We start from the raw sequence: 11,874 nt of genomic DNA, 5'->3' as shown, positions 1-11,874 counted from the left end.
GCCCAGTACATCAGGGTCCGAAACCTGCCTTTCTCCAACGAGGAGGTAAAAGCGGTCACCAGGGATTGCCCGATCTGTGCGGAGTGCAAACCGCACTTCTATAGACCAGACAGGGCCCACTTGGTCAAGGCTTCTAGGCCCTTTGAACGCCTCGCGATTGATTTCAAAGGGCCACTTCCCTCAACTAACAAGAACGTTTACTTTTTAAACGTCGTAGACGAGTTCTCCCGTTTCCCATTCGCTTTCCCGTGCCCCGACATGACCTCCCACACAGTCATTAGGGCCCTGCATAGCATCTTCACCCTGTTCGGTTTCCCCAGCTACGTACACAGCGACCGGGGTTCGTCCTTCATGAGCGACGAGCTGCGTCAGTACCTGCTCGACAAGGGCATTGCCTCGAGCAGGACTACCAGCTACAACCCCAGGGGGAACGGGCAGGTGGAGAGGGAGAATGCGACGGTCTGGAAGACCGTCCTACTGACCCTCCTGTCTAGAAAGCTCCAAGTCTCCTAGTGGCAGGAAGTCCTCCCAGACGCGCTTCACGCTATTAGGTCCCTTTTGTGCACAACGACCAATCAGACCCCTCACGAGAGGCTCTTCATTTTTTCCAGGGGCACTACCAGGGGTCTCACTTCCGGCATGGCTGAGGACACCGGGCCCCGTATTTCTGAGGAAACACGTCAGGGCACACAAAATCGACCCCCTTGTTGAAAAGGTGCGCCTACTCCACTCCAACCCCCAGTACGCATTCGTCGAGTTCCCTGACGGCTGTCAGGACACGGTATCCCTCCGGGATCTGGCACCCGCCGGATCCAGCGCCCACAGAAGAACCTCTCACCCTACACCCCATGCTGCCGCCCCCTCGCGCTCCCGAGCCCGCGAGCTCTCTCCACCAGTCCCCGGTCGAACCAGGAGAGTATGAAGCTCGGATACAACCCTCCCTGGAGTCCGCCATCGTACCCCAGCACACAACACCCATCCAGCCACCGCAAGAGGCTGCAACCCCGGTGCTCCGCAGCTCACAGCGGACAATTCGACCACCGGACAGACTGACGTTGTAGACCACCACCCCCGCCGGACTTGATTTTTTTTGCAGGGGGTGAATATGGTGAATGTAACATGATAATTCACACTACGTCTTTGTAAGCGCAGTAGCGTTATCCAACCACTAGGGGGAGTAGTTCTGGGAATGCTCAGGAGCTTGTACAGGGCTCCACCCTTGGCTCCGCCCACGACTCCTCCCCCTAGTGCTGCTGTATAAATACCCTTGTCCAGAGTCAGCCTGCAGTTCACTGAGAGTTCATCAACGGGTAACAGGCTGGCTCTGTAGTAAGTCAATTAAAGCCTATATTCATATCGGAAAAGACATTCACGTGTCTGGTGAATTGATGGTTCCATCACCTCCCGTGTCCGCGACTATTCTACCCGCCTCAAACACCACCCACTTATTGATCAGGATTGCGACCCCTCTAGTCTCTGAATCTAATCCAGAGTGAAAGACCTGACTGACCCAGCCTTTCCTCAGTCTAACCTGGTCCGTTACTCCAAGGTGCGTCTCCTGCAACATTACCACGTCCGCCTTCAGTCCCCTAAGATGCGCGAACACATGTGCCCTTTTGACCGGCCCATTTAACCCTTGAACATTCTAGGTGATCAGCATAGTTGGGGGGCTCATTGTCCCCTCCCCCCCTCCACCGATCAGCCATCCCCTTTTTTAGGCCCGCCTTCAGCCCGTGCTCTGCGCCTCCACTGGTCCATCCCAGGCAGCCCCCACCCCAACCTCTCTGTCCCTCAGCTCAAGTCCCTGCCCCGTCAGCAGAACATTCACCCCCCCAGCAACAACACCCTGAAACCCAACACCTTTACTAAACCAAGCATATGCGCACTCCTCACTGCGCTTTCATGAGCTAGCTCGCCCAGCTAGCTTGGTGGCCCCATCCCCGGCGCTGGGTAGTCTCCCATCTATTGTTCCCTCCCCCCTCCCCCCTGCTGATACAAACAAACTCCAGCATCAAACAATCCCCACACAATTGCCCAACAGAAAAAACACCAAGATCAAAAACAAGCACACCTCCATCCCCCAACAGTGCAAATGAAAACCATAACTCACTCAGCTCAACCGCTGGTTCCAAATTAATGCAAACGGCATCACAAACATCATCTATAAAATGCAAAACGAGAAACTTTTTACACAGAGAAACAAAAAGAAAAAAACCCCCAAAAACATGAATGTTGCAGCCAAGTTCAAAAGTTCTCAGTCATTCTCCAGCCCTTTCTTTTTCGCAAAATCCAACGCGTCCTCAGGCGACTCGAAGTAAAAGTGCTGATCCTCATGCGTGACCCAGAGACGGACTGGGTATAATAGTCCAAACTTCACCTTTTTCTTAAAAAGGGGATCGCCCTGATCTGGTTGAAGCCTGCTCTTCTCCTGGCCACCTCTACACTCAGGTTCTGGTAGACCCGCAGGATGCAATTGTCCCACTTACAGCTCCGTGTCTGCTTGGCCCACTGTAGAATGCGCTCCTTATCCGAGAACCTGTGGAATCTCACCACCGTTGCCCTCAGGGGGTCTCCCATTCATGGCTTCCTCACGAGTCCTATGAGCCCTATCCACCTCCAAGGGCCGGGAGAATGCCCCATCCCCCAGCAGCTTCAGAAATACGTCTGCAATGTATGCTCCAGCGTCCTTTCCTTCAGACCCCTCCGGGAGCCTGACGATGCTTAGGTTCTGCCGGCGGGTCCTATTTTCAAGGTCCTCCACCTTCTCCGGGAGCTTCTTCTGCTGGTCCCTTAGCATCCCCACCTCCAGCTCCACCGCAGTCTGGTGTTCCTCCTGCTCAGCCAGCGCCTTCTCCACCTTTTGGATCGCTCGCTCTTGGGCGTCCAATCTATGCTCCAACCGCTTAATCGCTTTTATCGGGTCCAAGCAGTCCCATTTCTGTGTAGCAAAGCCTTCCTGAATAACTTACATCAGCTGCTCCATAGACTGCTGGGTCGACAAACCAGAGGTCCGGTCCTCCGCCATGCTGTCTTCTGTTGCAGCTACAGCCCAAGCCTTCTCTGTCTTTTTGTTTCTGCCCTTACGAACTATTCTAGTCCTTCTCTCCACGCCCCGAAGTGGGAATTCAGTAAACAATTGCCACTAACATCCGTTTTACAATTCAAGTCCGGTAGAAAAACGGGGGAAAGGTCCAAAAGTCCGACCAGAGAGGGAGCCACCAAATGTGCGACTTACTCCTTCATAGCTGCCACTGGAAGTCAAAAGGGTTTGAAAGTTGAGAAACTGCGTGAACCATTCAAAGTATTAACTTATCACAGAACAGACTTTAACTTTATCCAAAAGTCAGCCTTGATTATTTTATTGACATTCCTCTCGCTTCCATGCCTGTTTCAAAGGATGGCAACACATTTGTGGGGAACACATGTGTGGACACCATCACATCCATTCAGATAGGACCATAAAATAGAACCATAAAATTCCTGCAGAAAGGAGGGCATTTGGCCCATTGAGTTTGCACTGACCTTCTGAAATAGCACTCCCCCGCCCCATCCCCACAACCCCACCCGGAGGAAAGCCATGCAGACGGGAGAACGTGCAAACTTCACACTGCCCTTTTTGCAGAAGACTCCTCTTATTTCTTGCAATCCACCTCGGAATAGGATTTCCATGATTGTCGCAAATGAACTGTAACAAATGATCATAGTAGAATCCAAGTATTAAAAATAGAAATGTATTTTTGTTCACTTCTATATTTGTTTGTCGAATCATTAATTTTTCAGTGTGTCTGATTTTATGTCCCAGAACCCCACTTCTTCTTGTTCCTGTTTGGACTTCAACAACAGCACTGCTTATCTTGTCTTTGTTGGGTTAATGCATGACCACCTGCTATGCAGATATCTTTGAGCAATTTATTGTTAAATATTATCATTGAGCTAACAGAAACCAATGTCATTGGGAAATCACATGGCTGATGTTCTTAATATCTTATTTCTGTAAATTGTTAAAATCATTTGGATTAGAAAACATTGGACATTCACCACAGCTCCATCAGAACTGAATGAGAGAGGGGGCAGCATGATGGTGCAGTGGTTAGCACTGCTGCCTCACAGGGCCCGGGTCACTGTCCGTTGATCTGCACAAAAAGATCTGCAGGGTAAGTGAATTGGACACGCTAGTCTGCACTGACCATTTGAAAGACCACCATACCTACGCCCACTCCCCTGTTCCTGCAATCCCACCCTAATGGGCAATTTAGCATGGCCAATCCACCTAACCTGTACATCTTTGGACTGTGGGAGGAAACCGGAGCACCTGGAGGAAACCCACGGAGTCACAGAAAGTGCAAACTCCACACAATCACCCGAGATCGAAATGGAACCCGGGTCCCTGGCGCTGTGAGGCAGCAGTACTAACTACTGTGTCGCCATGCTGCCCATTAATAGGTGGAGTGCCTATTCAGCAGTAGCCAGAACTTCTACAGTAATGGCTTCTATCTCCACTCCTGTACCACTACTTCCAGAGTTTCCCAATGGTTTATCCAGTGCCCTCTCCTCGCCTATAATGACTCTGGTCGATGACATCTGCAGAAATGGGATTAGCTTCCTCAAGTCGGCTGACGATATTATGCCTACCTCTCCACCATCTCTCTCACGAGCCCTTCATTGCCTCTGTCTTGTCAGGCTGTGTTCACGAATTCCAATTCTGGATGAACTACAGTTTTGTGTTTGTTACAGCCATGAAGCCATTGTTTTCAAACGTTGCCCACAAACTACAACCAGTCTTGGCCAGTTTCAAGTTGAATCACATTTTTCCATAGCCTCTGCAATGTGGTCTGACTACACTGCCACTCCATCACAACAATCACCCCCATCCCCACCTCTTTGACATTGCCAGCTCCTGCCTCAGCTTATTCGCTGTGGAAACCCTCATTCATACCTTTGCGACTATTCCAATGTTCTCATGGCTGGCTGCTCATCCTTATCCCGGAAAACTTCAGCCCATCTCAGATACTGCTCTGTTTATCACACCCACCCCCCTCCCCCGCCCCACCCCACACCAACCAAATCCTCTCATTCACATTCTCACTTTATTGGATTGGCTCCCAGTGTGTGCCGATATTTCAAAGTAAACATTTCTCATTCTTGTGGATAGACCTCCTCGTGTCCAGGTACCTTCAAAATGCGGCGGAGGCTTCTGCCTCCCCCCATGTCAAGAAGCAGGAGCTGTGTGGGCCCCACCGGTGTGCCAGTTGACGTTGCCGCTTAAAGAGCGGGAAGGGGGCGTGGCTGGGCGGCGCGCGGGGGGAGGGGCGGGGACCGGAAGTGGCTCCGCCGGCGCCGCCACACAATAAACGATCAGGGCCGGAGCGCGAGCGGAGCCGGGAGTGGGGTCGCGAGCTTGGCCCTTTCTTACAGGCAGCAGGCAGCCAGCAGGCGCGGCGGAGCGGCCACCCTCCCTCCCAGACACGGTGAGTGAGACCGGGAGGGGCAGCAGCAGCAGCAGCAGTAGCACGGCTTCAGGAGCAGAGACAGATCCTTCCAGTCTGTCCCAATCGGGTCTCATTCCCCTCATTGGATCCCCTGGAATCGGCCCCTCTGGATCTTGCATAGTCTGCACTGGATTCCACCCTTCCCACCGGATCTATATAATTGGATCTCCCCATCTCACTGGAGCTCCCTAGATTCCACCCCACTGGATCTTGCACAGTCTCCACTGGGTTCCCCCTCTCACTAGATTTCTCCATTTGATCAATATTGGATCTCCTTCCCTTCATTGGATCGTCTCCTCACTGGATCTTCCTAGATTCCATCCCACTGGATCTTGCATGGTCTCCACTGAGCCCCATTCTGATTGATTCCCCCCATTAACTTTCTTCCACCACTGCACCTATTCTTCTACTAGACTCATCATCCACACTGGATCCTCCGCCCCCTGTGTATCATACTGGGAATCCCTGTCCCTGGTTCCTCTTGCACACTGTGCCCTTTACCCGGGCCCCTATCCTTCCCTGGGGATCTCCTAAACCCTACCTTGGATTGTCTTTATTCCCCCTGCCCTTCCCTTACCCAATTGGAGGGATAGTCTGTCTGATTGGTGGAAATCATCCTGCTGCACATTGGTCCTGAGCCAGTTGGTGGGGAGATGGTCACCATACATTGACTGGGGTACACTGAAGTTGGGTGGGTTGGTAGTCTCTCCCTGCACACTAGCCTGAATCTCCCAGTGCTGCAACTGAGGCACAGTCTGCCTGGATACTGATGTAAAGCCCCTGTGACACAGAGAGTCTCCTTGAATTCATGGTAGTGAGTGGATATGGATTTTGTTTATTGTCACGTGTATCAAGGTGCAGTGCAAAGTATTTTTCTGCCACAACACAACAGATCATTAAATTCATGAAAAGGAAATAAAAGAAAATACATAATAGGGCAACACAAGGTACACAATGTAACTACATAGCATCGGGTGAAGCATATAGGAGGTGTAGTGTAGTTGTCATTATTAGAAATAATCTGGTTTGGAAAGAACATGGGTTGGGGGATTGTGATCTGTTCTGGAAGTGCTGGGTCTTGGGTAGAAATTTGCTCTACTGGCTGTGACTACAGTCGCACATCCAAAGCAATTCAAATTCAACAACATCTGGGTCTAAAAGCAAAAGAACAGTATCTCACTGTCAGGGAAAAGCTCAACTCTGGCAAGGTCTGATCCAAGTTTTTTTTGGGACTTGTTTTCCTGTTGGTTTGGCAGAACAATTGGTCTCTTGTGGTGATTGTGCACGGATGTCCTTCACATTCAAAGTAATGGAACATTAGCTTTATTCATTTGTTGTGTGTCCTTCAGGTTCTGAGTTTGACTTTTCATGTATTTAATAGACAATTTCTGGTTCTACTGTAGGTAATGGGTTTTAATACTCTGGACACAACTGGATGCAGTTTAAAAAAAAAAAAAATCCCTGCTAATTCTCCCTTGCTTAAAGTTACAGACTTGTGTTGTAGATTTTGGGTTCCTTGACTAAATGTGGTATCGGCAGGCTGTTGGGGCAGGGAGATGACATTCTGTTCTCACCACATAACCACCATTATTTTCCAGCAGGGGTGATTGGATATTGATCTGAAATTAATTAACCTCTCCCTTTTTCCCTCTTTCCCCCATTCCTATGTTTATCGCATCTGATCCCCAGATTTGTGCAGTTTATATTGTCATTAAACTATTTGGGAAAAAGTAATTAAATTCATTCATGCTATCTTTAACAATATGTTATTTAATGATGCCCTGTGCCAATATATAGTGGACGTTGACTGGATTGGGATTTGTATTCATTGGGGAGTTTCCACCTGGTTGTATCTAGTTTGCCACAAGTTTTTATAATGTATTTCTTGTGAATCATAGAATTCTAGTGCAGAAGGTTGTCATTCGGCCCACCGAGTCTGCACCGGCCCTGGAAAGAGCACCCTACTTAAGCACAGGCTTCCACCCTATCCCTGTAACCCTGCCTAACCTTTTTGGGCACTAAGGGGCAATTTAGCATGGCCATTCCACCGAACCTGCACATCTTTGTGAGAGGAAACCAGACCGGAGGTAACCCACACAGACATGGGGAGAAAATGCAAACTTCACACAGTCACCCAAGACTGGAATTGAACACAGGTCCCTGGAGCTGTGAGGCAGCAGTGCTAACCACTGTGCCACCATGCCGCCTGTTGTGGTTCTTTCTCTTTGCTCAGTTTGGTATAAATATATGAGGTTTGCGGTTTCGAGATAAGTTTCCCTTTTCTGACCGCAAAGCATGACTTAAAAAAAAATTCAGTCAGCATGGTGCAGTTTGTGTCTTTTTATGTGCTTGAGAAAGTTCTTTAATGTATTTCGCAGAAGGACAAGTTGCTGTCAGTTCTGATTGCTCTGCAGGGAGCCTGCATGGCTTCGATGGGCCAAATGGCTTTCTTCGTGTGCAATAAATAATACTGTGCTTAAGAATGGGCATTGCCAGACAGCATTCTGCAAATTGCATATATCCCTTTTTTATCTTTTAATTACCCTTCAACTTTTGCCCTTCCTGCTTCTGGAATGGCTGACTGCTGTTGGAGGATGGTCCCCTGGGTGTTGGTTTTTCTCTAGGTCTCTGCCCGAGTGATCATCCACTATGTATGAGGCTATGCATCAGCAAATGATATGTTGGCTTTCATTGCAATAGGACTTGAGTACAGGAGCAAGGGTGTCTTGCTGCAGCTGTACAGTACCTTGGTGAGACTACACCTGGTGTAGTGTGTGCAGTTTTGGCCACCTTGTCTAAGAGATTATATATTTGCCATACAGAGCGTGCAGCGAAGGTTCGCCAGACTGATTACTGGGATGGCAGGATTGTCTTATGAGGAGATATTGGGTTGACTGGGTCCGTATTTACTGGAATTTAGAAGAATGAGAGGAGATCTCATTGAAATTTGTAAAATTCTGATAGGGCTGGATAGACCTGGATGCAGGAATGTTATAATTTTTTCTGGTTGGGGAGGGGTGGTGGTTAGAACAAGGGGCCACAGTCACTGGATAGGTCTTTTAGGACTGAGATGGGGAAAGCCTCTTCACTCAGAGGGCGGTGAACCTGTGGAATTCTCTACCACAGAAGGCTGTGGACACTAAGTCACTGAATATATATTTAAGAAGGAAATAGATTTCTTTTTAAAAATAAATTTAGAGTGCCCAATTTATTTTTTCCAATTAAGGGGCAATTTAGTGTGGCCAGTCCACCTACCCTGCACGTCTTTGGGTTGTGGGGGCGAAACCCACGCAAACACGGTGAGAATGTGCAAACTCCACACGGACATTGACCCAGAGCCGGGATCGAACCTTGGACTGCGGCGCCGTGAGCAGCATGGCTAACCCACTGCGCCACTGTGCTGCCCGGAAATAGATTTCTTTAACCTAAAGGCGTCAAGGGTACGGGAAGAGCATGGGAGTATGACATTAAGATGGAGGATCAGCCATGATCATATTGAATGGTGGAGCAGGCTCGAAGGGCCGAATGACCTACTTCTAATTTCTATATTTGTGTCTAATGTATCTACGGATGACGAGTATCAGTGGGATGTTTGAAGGTCAAGGAGGAATGAGATATCACAGCATGGTCATGTCCTTGCCCAAGGCCCTAGTGATGCCCCTGGACATTGATCAGGCAAAACAGAAATAATGGCTGTTTTTTATTTTTTATTACCTTTTTTCTAGTCTTGTGGTACTGAGGTTCATTACTGAACCCCTGCCTGAAATAGGGGATCAAAACGGAGAAGTCGCTGGTCTGTGTTGCTCAAATGCTTGCTGTGTTCTTGGTACCAGAATAACTTTGTTATTTACAGCACTGTAGAAACACCAATCCTTACAGAAATTACAAATCGTCAAGCTACCTAATTCAGAAGCAGTGTGGCTGGAGCCTATTCTTTCAGTGCAACACATCCCAAAGGCAGACTCTAAATGTTGCATTGTACAGAATGGGCTCTGACTTTTCCAAATAGGTCCTATAATTGGGCACTGCAAAGACAGTAACATTTGAGACTGGTGCCAAAGGAGCTGGATGCCTAATGAGGTTAATAATGCTGATTTATGCAATGCTAATTAATTTATCCTGGTTTGGTTGTGACACGAGGAGTTGTATTGCTCTTATCTTCATTCTTAAACACAATTTTGAGGGGACTGGTGGCAGTTGGGATCTTGCAGTATGATATTCCCGGAATATAATTTATCAAGCCCATAGGGAATGGAGGGATGGGTGACAGATCACTTCAAGATGTACAAGAGGCATCATTATGTTTTGGAATGGAATTGCGTCTGTCATGAATGGTGAATAGCAAGTTTTCCTAAAAGGTATAGGGGCTGATTTTATTGACATTAAGTAGGATAGCTGGTTATGTTTGAGTGGACAGACCTACGAACATTTCATGTTGGATTTCTGGTAATAAGATCTGTGTTTGTTGGCAGTTCCCATTTAAGAATCACTGGCAGACCAGCAAAACAGACATTTTGTTAGCCACTCCCCTGCAGTATTCAGAAAGGTGCAATGCTTTGAAACGGTACTGAGAAGTTGTTTAGCATTGTCACGGAGATTTTGGCATTGATTTTGTCACAGATTTTAGCACAGCATAAAGTGAGTCTGTGAAATTTTCAGACCTTGTAAGCACTACAGCTGCAAAACCACCCCTCAGTAATTTAGAGATTTTGACTTTTCAGACTTGTTTGGAGAAAGCATTTTCAGCATTTGTCTTGCATTTGTATCCTCTCAAAGAACAATACAGCACAGGAAAAGGCCCTTCGGCCCTCCAAGCCTGTACCGGTTATGATACCACCCTTGGCCAAAACTCTCAGCACTTCTTAGTGCTGTATCCCTCTATACCCATCCTATCCATCTATTTGTCAAGATGCCTTGTGAATGCTGTTAATGTATCTGCTATCACAACCTCCCCTGGCAACACGTTCCAGGCACTCGCCACTCTCTGTAAAACACTTGCCTCGCACAGCTCCTCTAAACTTTGCCCCATGGACCTTAGACCTATGCCTCCTGGTGACTGACCCGTCCATCCTAGGAAAGAGTACCTGTCCATCCACTCTATCCATGCCTCTCAAATCTTGTAGACATCCATCTATCAGGTCGCCCCACAACCTCCATCGTTCTAATGAAAACAGTCCGAGTCTGTTCAGCCTCTCTGCATAGCCAACACCTTCCGGACCAGGCAACATCCTAGTAAACCTCCTCTGCGCCCTTTCCAAAGCCTCCACATCCTCCTGGTAGTGTGACGACCAGAATTGTGCGCAATATTCCAAGTACGGCTGTACCAAGGTTCTATACAACTGTAGCTTGATTTGCCAGTTGTAATACTTGATGACCCGTCCAATGAAGGCAAGCATTCCATATACTTTCTTGACTACCTTGTCCTCTTGTGTTGCCACTTTCAAAGATCTGTGGACCTGCATGCCCAGATCTCTCTGACTTTCTATGTTCCTAACAGTTTTGTCATTTACTGTATATTTCCCCTCTATGTTAGACCAACCAAATTACCTAATTATCTCACATTTGTCCGGATTAAACTCGATTCAACATTTCTCTGCCCAAGTCTCCAACCTATCTATGTCCTACTGTATCCTCTGACAATCTTCAACACTGTTTGTCCCTCCACCAACCTTGGTGTCATCTGCAAACTTACTAACAGACCAGCTACATTTTCCTCCAGATAGTTTATGTCTGCTACAAACAACCGAGGCCCCAGCACCGATCCCTGTGGAACACCACTAGTCGCAACCTTCCATTTAGAAAAACACCCTTCTACTGCTACCCTTTGCCTTCTGTGACTGAGCCAGTTCTGTATCCATCTTGCCACCTCATCTCTGATCCCGTGATTTCACCTTCTGTACCAGTCTGTTACGAAGCACCTTGTCAAAGGCATTACTGAAGTCCATGGAAACAACACCCATCGCCCTCCCCTCATCAATAATCTTTGTCACCTCCTCAAAAAACTCAATCAAGTTAGTGAGGCCTACCCTTCACAAAACCATGCTGTTTATCGCAAAACCACGCTGTTTATCGCTAATGAGTCCATTTGTTTTTAAAAATAAATGTAGAGTATCCAATTATTTTTTTTTCCAATTAAGGGGCAATTTTCTTAGTGTGGCCAATGCTCATACCCTGCACATCTTTGGATTGTGGGGGTGAAACCCATGCAGACACAGGAAGAATGTGCAAACTCCACACAGACAGTGACCCGGGCCACGGAAATGTAGTCAGCAATCCTAACCACTGCTCCATCGTGTCGCACATTAAATGGGTATAAACCCTGTCCTGAGAATTCTCTCCCAATAATTTACCTGCAACTGACATGAGGCTCACTGGCCTCATTGCA

The 11,874-nt window shown here is 48.0% G+C and overlaps 1 protein-coding gene across 3 annotated transcripts in view; it reads left to right on the top strand.

The window, feature by feature from the left end:
• Nucleotides 1-5,334: 5,334 nt before the first annotated feature.
• raph1a (Ras association (RalGDS/AF-6) and pleckstrin homology domains 1a) overlaps nucleotides 5,335-11,874 on the top strand; it is a 250,079-nt gene continuing 243,539 nt past the window's right edge. For all 3 annotated transcript variants that reach the window (XM_038787932.1, XM_038787930.1, XM_038787922.1), the window contains exon 1: nucleotides 5,335-5,468. The gene's annotated coding sequence lies outside the window, so the exon portion shown is untranslated. The remainder of the gene's footprint in view (nucleotides 5,469-11,874) is intronic.

The sequence above is a fragment of the Scyliorhinus canicula genome, chromosome 2, assembly GCF_902713615.1.
Source record: "Scyliorhinus canicula chromosome 2, sScyCan1.1, whole genome shotgun sequence".
Taxonomy (NCBI): Eukaryota; Metazoa; Chordata; class Chondrichthyes; order Carcharhiniformes; family Scyliorhinidae; genus Scyliorhinus; species Scyliorhinus canicula.
This window is presented reverse-complemented; position numbering and strand designations above follow the sequence as displayed.